General features: G+C 31.9%; 1 protein-coding gene across 6 annotated transcripts in view; it reads right to left on the reverse strand.

Annotated features, from left to right (window-relative positions):
* The window catches only part of DCP1B (decapping mRNA 1B), a 75,668-nt gene that overhangs the window by 26,948 nt on the left and 36,256 nt on the right, over positions 1-12,464 (reverse strand). The window lies entirely within an intron of this gene.

A 12,464-nucleotide genomic window follows, 5' to 3' on the forward strand; every position in this document is an offset into this window, starting at 1 on the left:
TGGAAGAAATTTTTCTACATCAGGAAACATTTTCTGGCACACACACACACACACACACACACACACACACAGCTTTAAAATTGAAACGAAATAATCTGTCCTATAAGTTGTGAGTACAGTTTAACCTGAACATCAAGTTTAAGTATCAGGATACAGTAACCCAAACTACTGGCCGGTGCTAAGCAATGACACATATTACCAAAATAAATAAATAAATAAATAAATAAATAAATGACTCAGGATTAGCCTCCCAAATAATATCTTTATGACTTTAGGAAAATCCCAACAGGACCAAGTAATGAATTTCATTAATGTTTTTAAAAAATGCAACTGTAGCTTTCTGTCAATGCCTCCACACCTCTAGACAAACTTACTGCTCTTCCCCTCTAGAGGTTATATGAAACTAACTAGTGGTGGTGTATAAAAACCAGAACTCCTCATGCCTCTGGAAGGTGAGGAGCTGACAGGCTGACAAAGACCATAATATCGTACTTCAATCCAAGTTTTCTTTGGATAAAACTGATCTGACTTTAGCCAGGCAGTGTTCACTACAACAAAGAAGGAAAGAGACTATGCTGTAACAAGATAAGAATAAAGACCTCTTTTAGTTTTAATTTTTTTTTTAATCATTATTTAAGAAGAATTTTTATAGCAGAAAAATGGCAATCTTGACAGAAACATAAAGAAAGTGATCATGGAAACTTCTGAAGATTAAGATGTGACAGAACAGGCATCTATGTTTTTCAATTTTATATTCAAAAAAGTTATAAAACAGGACTTTTTCCCTAAAATCCCAACAAAGCAACCAACAAAACAAATACAGGATATTTGGACATTTATAATGCTTCAAGCCTTTGTTAAATCAACGACTCCTGCATATCAGGCACTACCTAGTCACCTTCCAGCTGAAACAGAGGGGAAGTTTAAGGGCACTTTGGTGCATGAAGCTCAACTCAACTGTTTCTACATTTCACATGAAGGTAAGATATTTAATAACACAAAGAGTAAGAAAAACATGCTGAAATGTATTACAATGTATCTAAGTGATATATAAATAGTATGAGTTACATTCAATCACGATATGGATATTTCTTTGGCATTTACCTTGGTATCTAACACAGACTTTCAATAATATTGATATTTGAAGTCTGAGGTGCTACTATCTAATGGAGTTCTGCCTACAAACATGTGCCTCTGTAAACATATTATGTTATAGAAATTCTTAGGATGAAGATGTTAAGTTGGCAGCCTGAACAGGTAATATAATATTAAACATCTACTTAAATTAAAACATTAGTTCTATTTCTCTTTTCATTATTAGGTAAAAAAGACGGAAATTTTAGAATTAGTTTTCAAGTGATAATTTATATATAACAAATCAGTTACGACTAGGATAGTGATTTTGTTGTTGTTTTTCAATTTCTTCTGTTGAAAAGATAAAAATACTCAATTTCAAGATGTTAAAAGCATATGCAATTGATTTTTAAAGATCATGCAATCAAAAATTTTCATCTGCTTCTTTGTAGTGTGACACACCATTTAATTGAAAAGTTCTTGGAAATTTACTTATATAGTGTATACCCCTTAAAAGTATTTCTACATAAGATCTTTTAAAACATTTTTGTATTCCTATCACTTAGTATAATGCTTGACACATTTTAAGAGCTAACTGCTCCATATTTTATATTCCTTTCAGTTCTCAATCTCTAAAATGAGCTTTTAGAGTGGTTTGTTAATTATCTTTAAAAGGAACAGTGCTGCTTACATAATTTTAAAGAATAGGGGCATATTCCTTTGTACTAAGGCAATGGATAAAATATACATACTGGAATCAGACAAACTTTTAGAGGATATCACAGGTTCTCTTTATTTTGTGATGCTCTTTTCTTTTTTGACATATTGCCATAAGCAACTGGAAAAAAGAATTCTTGGTTGGCATGAATTATATTTTTATGGTTCCTTTTTCTTAAAACTAGGATTTTCAAAACTGAGAACATGAAAATTAAATTTAAGATCTCCTAGGCTTTTGAAATAGCAACCAGGAAAATGTTTTAAAAGCTCTTTTTTTTCCCCATGAGAAAGCATGTAAGATGGCCATTTCAAAAAAAGAACAAGAAATGCTAAGTCATGGATATAATACATACATTTGTCTGTCTATCTATCTAATACCATTATTCCCAAAAGTTACAAAGTGTTTTAGAAAGTTCACAATAGTCAGTGGAATAGAGAGTCACATTTTCAAATGAATTTAACTTCCTTAAACTTGACTATTTACATGATTTGTCATCTTGAAGGGCACTTGTATTACTTCTAAAATAAAGAAGAAAACCTAAATAAGCTTCTATTAATCTTTCTCTGCCTTCTTGCTACATATGCCTATCTTATCTCATAAAGGATGTCTGGAATTCCCAGTGTTGGCAGTACATTTGCAGCAGTAAATGCTGAGGTCAACTGTTACATTGCCCATGCACTGACAGCCATAGATGGGAAATGAAGGCTGTGCTTGGCTGCTGGCATGCTGGATTTGTATTACCAGTCCATTCTGAATTGTACTGAGTGCTTTCCCTTCAGCACATTTTTACTAATGCCTTTAATGTATTGTTCTTTCATTTCTCTTCTGTCTTAGTCTTACTGACCAAACAGGGGCATAATCTAATAATATGTAAAACCTTTACTGGCCAGTGGCAAGCAACATAGCACTCTTATCTTTGGTCTCCTGGTCTGTTTCTTTTCATATGACATAGAGTTTTACTATGTCTCACAAATCAACATTCCCGTGATCTTGAAATATCACAAGGTTAACAATAGATGTGGTAGTTGTTGTTTTAAGGATAATTCATATCTGTGAAAACTTTATTTAGAAAAAGTGGTAGAGAAGTTGAATATTTAGTTTAAAGAAAAGAGCAACCTTTCCCTTTCTAAAATTGGCTCTCAAAAAAAATATAAGAACAAAACTACCAACTCAGGTATTTTTACTAATTTGGATAAATCAGCATCTACTCTAACCTCTAAAATACAGTATTTTCAAAATGAAATATGGATTTATTAAACATAAATGTGTACCAAATACAATCATGTCACTAAGCCTCCCTATTCCATATAAACAGTCTTGGTCCTAAAAAAGTGAAAACTTAGTCTGACAATATTCTCAAGTTTAAGAGGCTAGATTCTTCATCCTTCAATACCTCTATATTCAAATTTTCTAGGAAAGTTCCAATTATGGAAGAGTACACAGCACTACTCTTGAAATTTAAGAAATGGGATATAGTAGGTTAGATAAAAAGCAATCCATCTACCTTTTTATTTAAATTATTTTACTTTAGCCATGAACATTGACCATTTTGACTAAAAAATCATTCATATATAGAAATATCTCTTGGTGTGCTCACAAATATGGCTTTAAATTTTACAAAATAGTTTTCTCAACAATAGTCCCAAGACAGATGTTGCAAATGCTATTATTTCCTTTTTTTCTAGGGAAACTAAGAGAAAAGACTCTCAAAATTAAAATCTAAATGTAACTTTAGACTCAAATACAACAGATACTGAAATGAATTGTTATGAAGATTAACAAAGAATGAATTATTTTATAGTCTTTTAATTTCAAAATGGAGTTTTATAAAAATTGTCAAAATAAGGAGGTTAAACACAGAAGGGAACTAGTTCAAAAGGCAAACAATTACTCTTTTTCTTTTAGTTTGAAAAAGTTTGAGATACACAAATATCAGAAACCAAAAGTGATCTACTGATCTAAGTACTAACTTAAAAGTTAGTTGTAGTAGCAGTAGTGTAGTAGCAGGTGGAAGATTCTTTTGTATATTTATTGAAGACTATCATGGTATCTCAAAATTGGAAGGAACCAATCTAGTCCAACCCAAGAATACTTTGTTAAAAAAAATCAAGAAACAGTCAATCAGGATGTTTCAGATCTTCAGTGAGGGAGAACAGTCAATCCACTCCACTTCTGGACAGCTCTAGGCATTAGAGATTTTTTTTTTTAAAACTACAAACCAATCCTAGATTTACTCATGTATGGTTAGTAGTTCTGTCCTTTAGATCAACCAGAAAAGGTTTAGATCCTCTCTACGTGACAATTCTTCATATCTAAAGACTCAGGTTCATTCTTAAAGCACCTAAAATATTCTCTTCTACAGCCTAAATATTCCCAATTCAGTTTCTTTAATCAATCTATTCAATTCAATAAGCTTTAAATACCTACTGATTTTTTAAGACAAAAATCAAATAGTCTCTTCCTTCAAGTGGCTTAAATTTTACTGGGGGATGGGAAAAGAACCAAAATATACCTAGAAAATTACATACAAAATATATGAAAAGTGATTTCCAGAAAAAGGGACCCATTCTAGGAATACTGAACAGCCTATGCAAAAAACATGGATAGCAAGTTGTATATGGTAAACAAAAGCAGTCTAGTTTGACTAGAATGACGAGTATGTGAAGGAGAGTAATGTCCAATAAACTTGGAAAAGTGGGCTTATAGGGCATGATCTCAAGGTACTTTTCTATTTTAGCTGTACTTTTTGGAGTACTTTCCTCCCTAAGATGTGGTATCCCAAATTATAAAATACAAAGCTTTAGGGAACACAACCCTAGTCTTACTTGGGCATATTATAGAGACCTATATCTTTCTAATTCTAAACATAAAGCTCTTAGTGTCTTATATACAGTAGGTACTTAATAAATGCAATCGAGTTAATTTGAATTCATTATGCCAGGTGCCACTGCAGCTGAAATGGCCAAACTTAGCACTAAATCAATAAGCATTTATTAAATGTTTCCTATGTACCAGACACCATGCTATGTTCTGAGAGAAATTTGATTCAAATCCTGCATCAGATACCAGCTGTGTGACTCTGGGCAAGTAACAATTTTTCTTTGCCTATTTTTATAATTTGTAAAATGAAGAATTTGGGCTCACTGGTCTATCAAGTTTCTTCCAGTTCCAGTTCTAAATCTATCCCTAAGCATTTATGTATGCGATATTTTTGAAATGTGAAAGGAGAAAATAAAAAGTTAATCTTGTACATAAAACATATATTCATTAGAAAGCTTCTACAATATTTCAAAGTTATCACGTGATCTGGAATCTATTCTATTCTACATGAAAATAGAAAAGAAAATTCAAAAGAGAGAATTGAAATTATTTAGAAAACTTGAAACCGGTGAATGGAAACAGTAAAGCAAGATTTTTTTTTTTCAGTGTAGATTGAATTTATTAAGTACTTATTAGAAGAATTTAAATTCAACAAATTAAAGGTAAAAATGTCAACAAAAACACATAACCTCCATACTAAAATAAAGTCAAAATAGATACATGATTTGAGCATAAAGGATAATACTATTAACAAGTTAGGAAAACAAGGGATAATTTATCTATCAGATCTTTGGAGAAGGGAGGATTTTATAACCAAAGAAGAAGTAGAGAACATTATAAAAGGTAAAATGGACAACTTTGATTATATTAAATTAAAAAGGTTTTGCACAAACAAAACCAATAGAAACAAGATTAAGAGGGAAGTACAAAACTGAGGAAAAAATCTTTATAGCCATTGTTTTTGGTAAAAGTCTTATTTCTAAAATATATAAAGAACTATGTCAAAATTGTAAGAATATAAGTCATTCCCCAACTGATAAATGGTAAAAGGATATGAACAATTTTCCAATGATAAAGCCATTTATAGTTATATGAAAAAATATTTTAAATCATTATTGATTAGGGAAATGCAAATTAAAACAACTCTGAGATACCACTTCACACATCTCAGATTGGCTAAAATGACAGGAAAAGATAGTTATAAATGTTGGAGGGGATATGGGAAAACTAGGACACTAATGCATTGTTGGTGGAGCTGTGAAATGATTTAACCAATCTGGAGAGCAATTTGGAATTATGCCCAAAGGGCTATAAAACTATGCAGCAGTACAATTATTGGGTCTGTATCCCAAGGAAATCATAAAGGAGGGGAAAAGGACCCACATGGGCAAAAATGTTTATAGCAGCTCTTTTTTGTGGTATCAAAGAATTGGGAAATGGGTAGATGCCCATCAATTGGGGAATGGCTGAACAAGTCATGATACATGAAGGTAATGGAATATTATTGTTCTATAAAAAATAATGAACAAGTTGATTTTAGAAAGACATGGAAAGATTTCTATGAACTGATGCTGAGTAGAACCAGGAAGACATTGTACACAGTATCAGCAAGAATGTGCGGTGATCAATTATGAAAGACTTGATTCTTCTCAGTGGTTCAAAGTAATTCCAATAGACTTTGGACATAAAATGCCAACTGCATCCAGAAAAAGAACAAAGGATACTGAATGCAAATCAACACATGCTAAGTTCACTACTTCTTTTTTTTTTTTTTTTTTAATCTTTCCCAGGGTTTTCCCCTTTTGCTCTGATTTTTCTCTCTCAATATAATACATAAAGCAATGTGTTAAAAATAAATAAAAACAAAACCAAAAGCACATAGCTTTCCAAATGTCAATATGTTTTAATCAATATGTACATAACTACATTTATATATTTAAAAATCAATATGTTTTAATCAAGCAAATCCAATTTCTATTTACCTTTTCTCAAGCATGCCTAAGCTTTCTTTGCCTTCTGGAATTTCATATTCCAAATCCTCCACTCCTTTAAAGTAGAAGCTGCTATAACTTATATGATCCTACTTCCACATTAATTGAATTATTTCTTTCTTAACAGAATTTTCTCCTTGAACTGGAAATATTTGAATTTGGATGGTTCTAAGATATCTGGGCAGTTTTCCTTTATGGTTTCTTGATATATATTTAATGTCTCTTGTCTTCTCTCTCTCTCCTCCTTCCTCCCCCCCCCCCACGTTTTTTTATGTTCCAGGTAGTCCAATAGTTTTAAATTATTTCTCAATATTTTCCAAATCATCACCCCCATCGCCACCACTACTGTCTCTCCCTCCTCCTTTCTTCTTCTTTGATTTTGTTTTAGTATTTCTTGATGTCATGGAATCATTAGCATCTATCTTGCCAATTTTGATTTTTAAGGAGTTATTTTCACTAGTATTTTTTCTGAGTCCTTTATTAAAATGTTCAGTTTTCAATTTTTTTTTGCATTTGTTCTTTCTCCCCATTTTTTTCTCTACTGCCCTTAAGATTTTTTTTCTTTTGCTCCTTTATTAATAAGTGCTTAATAAGTGTTTAACTAATATAGTAATGTAGTAACAACAATGAGAAAAAAATAAAGTAAAAATCTGTTGACTTGGATATTTAAGTTTTCTTATTTTTTAAAAATTAAAATATTTAATACTGATTTACAATGATGGGAAAGGAGTGAGGTTTCTATAGGGACAGCCTTGGCTCAAATATTCAAATGCATCCATGGTCTCATCAATTCAGGAATTTCCTCCAATGATGCAGATCACATTCTATCCAAACCTATTCATTCTGTATCTGTTGTCCATGTCCTTTCAAAAGTTCAATCCAGGAGATCTACCCAGTATGTTACATATTGAAGGCCTTCTTTATTTTCTCCCAATGTTACAAGGTGCCAGTGGAGTATCCTAGCCATTCACTTGCCATATGTCCATACCATCTTTTCTTTCTGTCATACAATTCTTGGATTATTTACATCTACTTTTCTTTAGAATTCTTCATGGATTACACGGTACAACTTGGACACATTTACTTTTTCTTTAAAGGTTTTCTTTAAAGTTTTCTAAGTCTTGTTGCCATAGAGCAACACCAATAAAATGTGTTGAAAAGATGTTGCTACTTAATAGTTTTTCAGTTTTGTCTGACTCTTTGTGAACCCATTTTGGCATTTTCTTGGCAAAGATACTGAGATAATTCACCATTTCCTTTTCTAGCTCATTTGACAGATAAAGAAATGAGGCAAAAGATAACTTGCCCAGGGTCACATGAGTAGTAAATGGGTGAGGCCACATTTGAACTCGGGAAGATGAGTCTTCCTGATTTCAGGCCTACCTCCAGTACTACCTAGGCTTCTGCTAATGTGGGGAAAGTGCTTTGAAATTTTTCAAAAGCAATCTAGGCGATTTTCTTCTTTCTTTTCAACACTACACTCAGCTCACTATCCAACTATTTTGTATACTCCCACAGGGTGTCCATTTAGATGTGTGCTAAAACCTAATGTGTATGTAGACAATCCAAATTCTTTTGTGTCATTACCAATCTCTTCTAGGAGGCTCTGCCATGTCTTGAGGTTTAATGTAATCAATACAATTCACAGACAGAAGCATTTGGAGGACTTCTTTATATTTTGAGAATCCTGCCTCAATCAACAAGCATTTATTAAGTATTGAATATGTGCCAGGTACCTGGCTTAGCACTAACATGGATTCTACCATTCACGTCTTCAATCACAGCTGAGAATAACTTGGGAGTACATATCTCCTGGTTTTATGCCTCATCTAATGTTTATTATCACAGGTTGAATAAAGTCATTTCTGTTGTTATAGTTTCCAGGGAATCTTGAATTATCTTGATATATGGACAAGAGAATTTTGTAAAAAAGCTTGTAAGGTGGAGTTTTGTTATATTAAATTGAATGTTTTATAGTCAACAAATAAGTACAATGGGATATTATATAATCTACATCTTTCTTTCAACTATGAAATGATAAAAATGTCCACTATTAAATATCATTTACAAAGGTCTGCTTGTTCCTGACTGAAGACCTTATCAAGAATGCTCTCAATTCATATATAGATAATTCTCATTAAGATTTTGTATAGATAGGTTAGTAGGCAAAAAGATTGATAATAGTGAGGTTTTCCTAACACCTAATTTTTTAATATTTAATTTTTTAAAAAAATTATTTATTGCACTGAATACAAAATAAGAAAAAAGAATAGAAAAAAAAAGGAAAATTAAAATAAGCAAAATAAAACAAAACAATACTGTCATGTACCCAGCAAAATATCAGAGAGGCTTCAAAATATATAACAATAAATTTCTACTTCAAGAAAGCATATATAACAGAAGAAATTATATTCACAAGTGTCCATTTTTTCTTTGCTTCTTTGGTAGGTTATTCCTTTGTTCTCTGCTGTGCACTTAAAAAACTTATTCTTTTTTTTCCCTTTTCCCAATCTCCCCAAAGCAGACTACACTTAAGCACAGATACACACACACACACACACACACACCCCTCCGCAAACATACATATTTATGCATACACATACATACATAAATATTCACACCCACCCAGAGACACACACATATACATATATCTATACATACACATACATAGAGCTGCATATATACCTAAGATATACTCAGATACATATATGCACACACATTTACCCATAATTAACATGCATTTAAAACAATACTAATATGGTTGATTGTAATTTAGATTTCTCTCTTGATTGAATCAAAACCAAAGCAGAACACTGTCATGTACCCAGGAGAATATCAGAGAAGCTTCAAAATAAATAATAATAAATTTCCATTTCAAGAAAGCATATATAACAAAAGAAATTATATTCGTGAGTGTCCATTTTTTCTTTGCTTCCTTATAGGTTATTTCTTTGTTCTCTGCTGCACACTTAAAACTTTTATTCTTTTTTTTCCTTTTCATTCCCCCCAACCTCCCCAAAGCAGGCTACAGTTAAGCACAGATACACACACACATACACACACAGACATATATAACTGCACACACACACACATATTTATACATATACATATATACACATACATAGAGCTGCATGTATACCTAAATATACTCAGATACATATATGCACACATTTACCCATATGTAAACGTGCATGTAAAACAATATTAATATAGTTGACATATAATGTAGATTTCTCTCTTGATTAAATCTTTGACTTTGTCTAAGATCAACTAACTTTTTCCCCTAATAATTCCTTATCTTTGTTACAGTGTTTGTGTATATCTCTTATTTCCTCTCCCTACAATTTTACTTTAATTCTGCTCCTTAACTTGCTTTGCTATTACTTATTCTCCCCCCCACTAATGGATCCCTCCCTTGTCTTCTTCCCCAACTCTTTTTCTTCCTTCTTTATCCCTTACCCATTTATCCTTAGTCTTCTCCCCATTCATTGCCCTATAGATTTTGGAGGTGCTATACCCATCATAATTTATAAATGTAGTATTTCCTATTTAACCCATTCCTGATGCAAGTACGTTTTCAGCTCTCTTCTCCCCTCTAATACCTCTGTATTGGTCCCTCCTCTGCACCTCATTTGTTACTATTTTTATCCTTTCCTAGACAGTATTGCTTTTTAGAATTAGATCATACTCAACTCTGTCCCAATATTTCTTTTGAGCTACCCAATTACTGATGTCAATCTTAAATGTATGGTATATATTTCCATGCATAACAAATAAACAATTTGTCCATATTGAGTTCCTTGAACTTATATGTTGAAATTTCTGTTAAGGTAAGGTTTCTTTGAGATGAAAGTCCTGAAAATCTGGTTCAATATAATGGATAATTTTGCTGGATATATTTTTGGCTGCAGATCTAATTCTTTTGATTGCTGGTATATGTTATTCTAGGACCTGTGGCCTTTTATTATGGCTGCTGATAAATTCTATGCAATTCTAATTATAGTTCCAATATATTTTAATTTTTTGTTTGTTTCTTGCAAAATTTTCTTTTTGATCTAAGGGTTCTAAAATTTGGCAAAAATATTTCTATGTGCTTTCCACAAAGGATTTCTTGAGACAGTGATCAATGGACTTTTTCTATTTCTACTTCCCCTCCAGGACAATTATCCTAGATTAGTTCTTGTATTATTGTGTCATGGTTCTTTTTTTGGTCACAGCTTTCAGGTAGTAAACTTATTCTTATATATTTTCACAATCTGTTCTCTAGATCTGTTATTTTTCCTTATATTTCACATTGTTCTATTTTTTTCATTCTTTATATTCTGTTTTATTATTTCTTGGTGTCATACTGTCACTGGCTTCCCTTTGTCCAATTCTAATTTTCTTTTTTAAAAAATTGTTTTTTTTTTTTAGTTATACATGCATATTAACTTTTTAAATACACATTTGTTTATGAGTAATGTTGGAAGAAAAAAAATCAAAAGGGAAAAACCATGAGAAGAAAAAAAAGTGAACATAGCATGTTTTGATTTGCATTTGATTTCCACAGTTCTCTTTCTGGATGCAGATGGCATTTTCTATCCAAAGTTTATTGGGATTGCCTTGGATCACTGAACAACTAAGAAGAACCAAGTCTTTCATAATTGATCATTGCACAATCTTGCTGTTACTGTGTACAATGTATTCCTGGTTCTGCTTGTTTCTCTCAGCAACAGTTCATGTAAATTTTTCTAAGCCTTTCTAAAATCAGCTTATTTTTCATTTTTTAATAGAATTATAATATTCCATTACTTTATAACTCAATTCTAATTTTCAATGTAATCAAAATTTTCTATTTTGCGATCAATGATGATCTCTAGTTCTTCTTTGGTCACAAATTCCTTCCTCCTCCACAAGTCTGAGAGGTAAACTATCCTATGTTCCTCTAATTTATTTATGATCTCGTTCTTTATGCCTAAATCATGGACCCATTTTGATCTTATCTTGGTTTATGGTGTTAAGTGTGGGTCCATGCCTAATTTCTGCCATATTAATTTCTAGTTTTCCCAGCAGTTTTTGTCAAATAATGAATTCTTATCCCAAAAGTTGGGATCTTTGGGTTTGTCAAACACTAGATTGCTATAGTTATTGACTATTTTGTCTTGTGAACCTAACCTATTCCACTGATCAACTAATCTATTTCTTTGCCAATACCAAATTTTGGTGATTGCTGCTTTATAATATAGTTTTAAGTCAGGTACAACTAGGCCACCTTCATTTGATTTTTTTTTTTCATTAATTCCCTTGAAATTCTCAATCTTTTGTTCTTCCACATGAATTTTGTTGTTATTTTTTCTAGGTCATTAAAATAGTTTCTTGGGAGTCTGATTGGTATAGGACTAAATAAATAGATTAGGTTAGGGAGTATTGTCATCTTTATTATATTCGCTCGGCTTACCCAAGAGCACTTAATATTTTTCCAATTATTTAAATCTGACTTTATTTGTGTGGAAAGCGCTTTGTAATTTTGCTCATATAATTCCTGACTTTCCTTTGGTAGATAGATACCCAAATATTTTATGCTATCGACAGTTATTTTGAATGGAATTTCTCTTTGTATATCTTGCTGTTGGTTTCTGTTGGTGATGTATAAAAATGCTGAGGATTTATGTGGATTTATTTTGTATCCTGCAACTTTGCTAAAGTTATGTATTATTTCTAATAGCTTTTTAGTAGACTCTCTGGGTTCTCTAACTACACCATCATATCATCTGCAAAGAGTGATAGCTTGGTTTCCTCATTACCTACTCTAATTCCTTTAATCTCTCTCTCTCTCTCTCTCTCTACTCTTATTGACGAGGCTAGCGTTTCTAATACAATAT

This window comes from Sarcophilus harrisii, chromosome 5 (genome assembly GCF_902635505.1).
Source record: "Sarcophilus harrisii chromosome 5, mSarHar1.11, whole genome shotgun sequence".
Classification (NCBI taxonomy): Eukaryota; Metazoa; Chordata; class Mammalia; order Dasyuromorphia; family Dasyuridae; genus Sarcophilus; species Sarcophilus harrisii.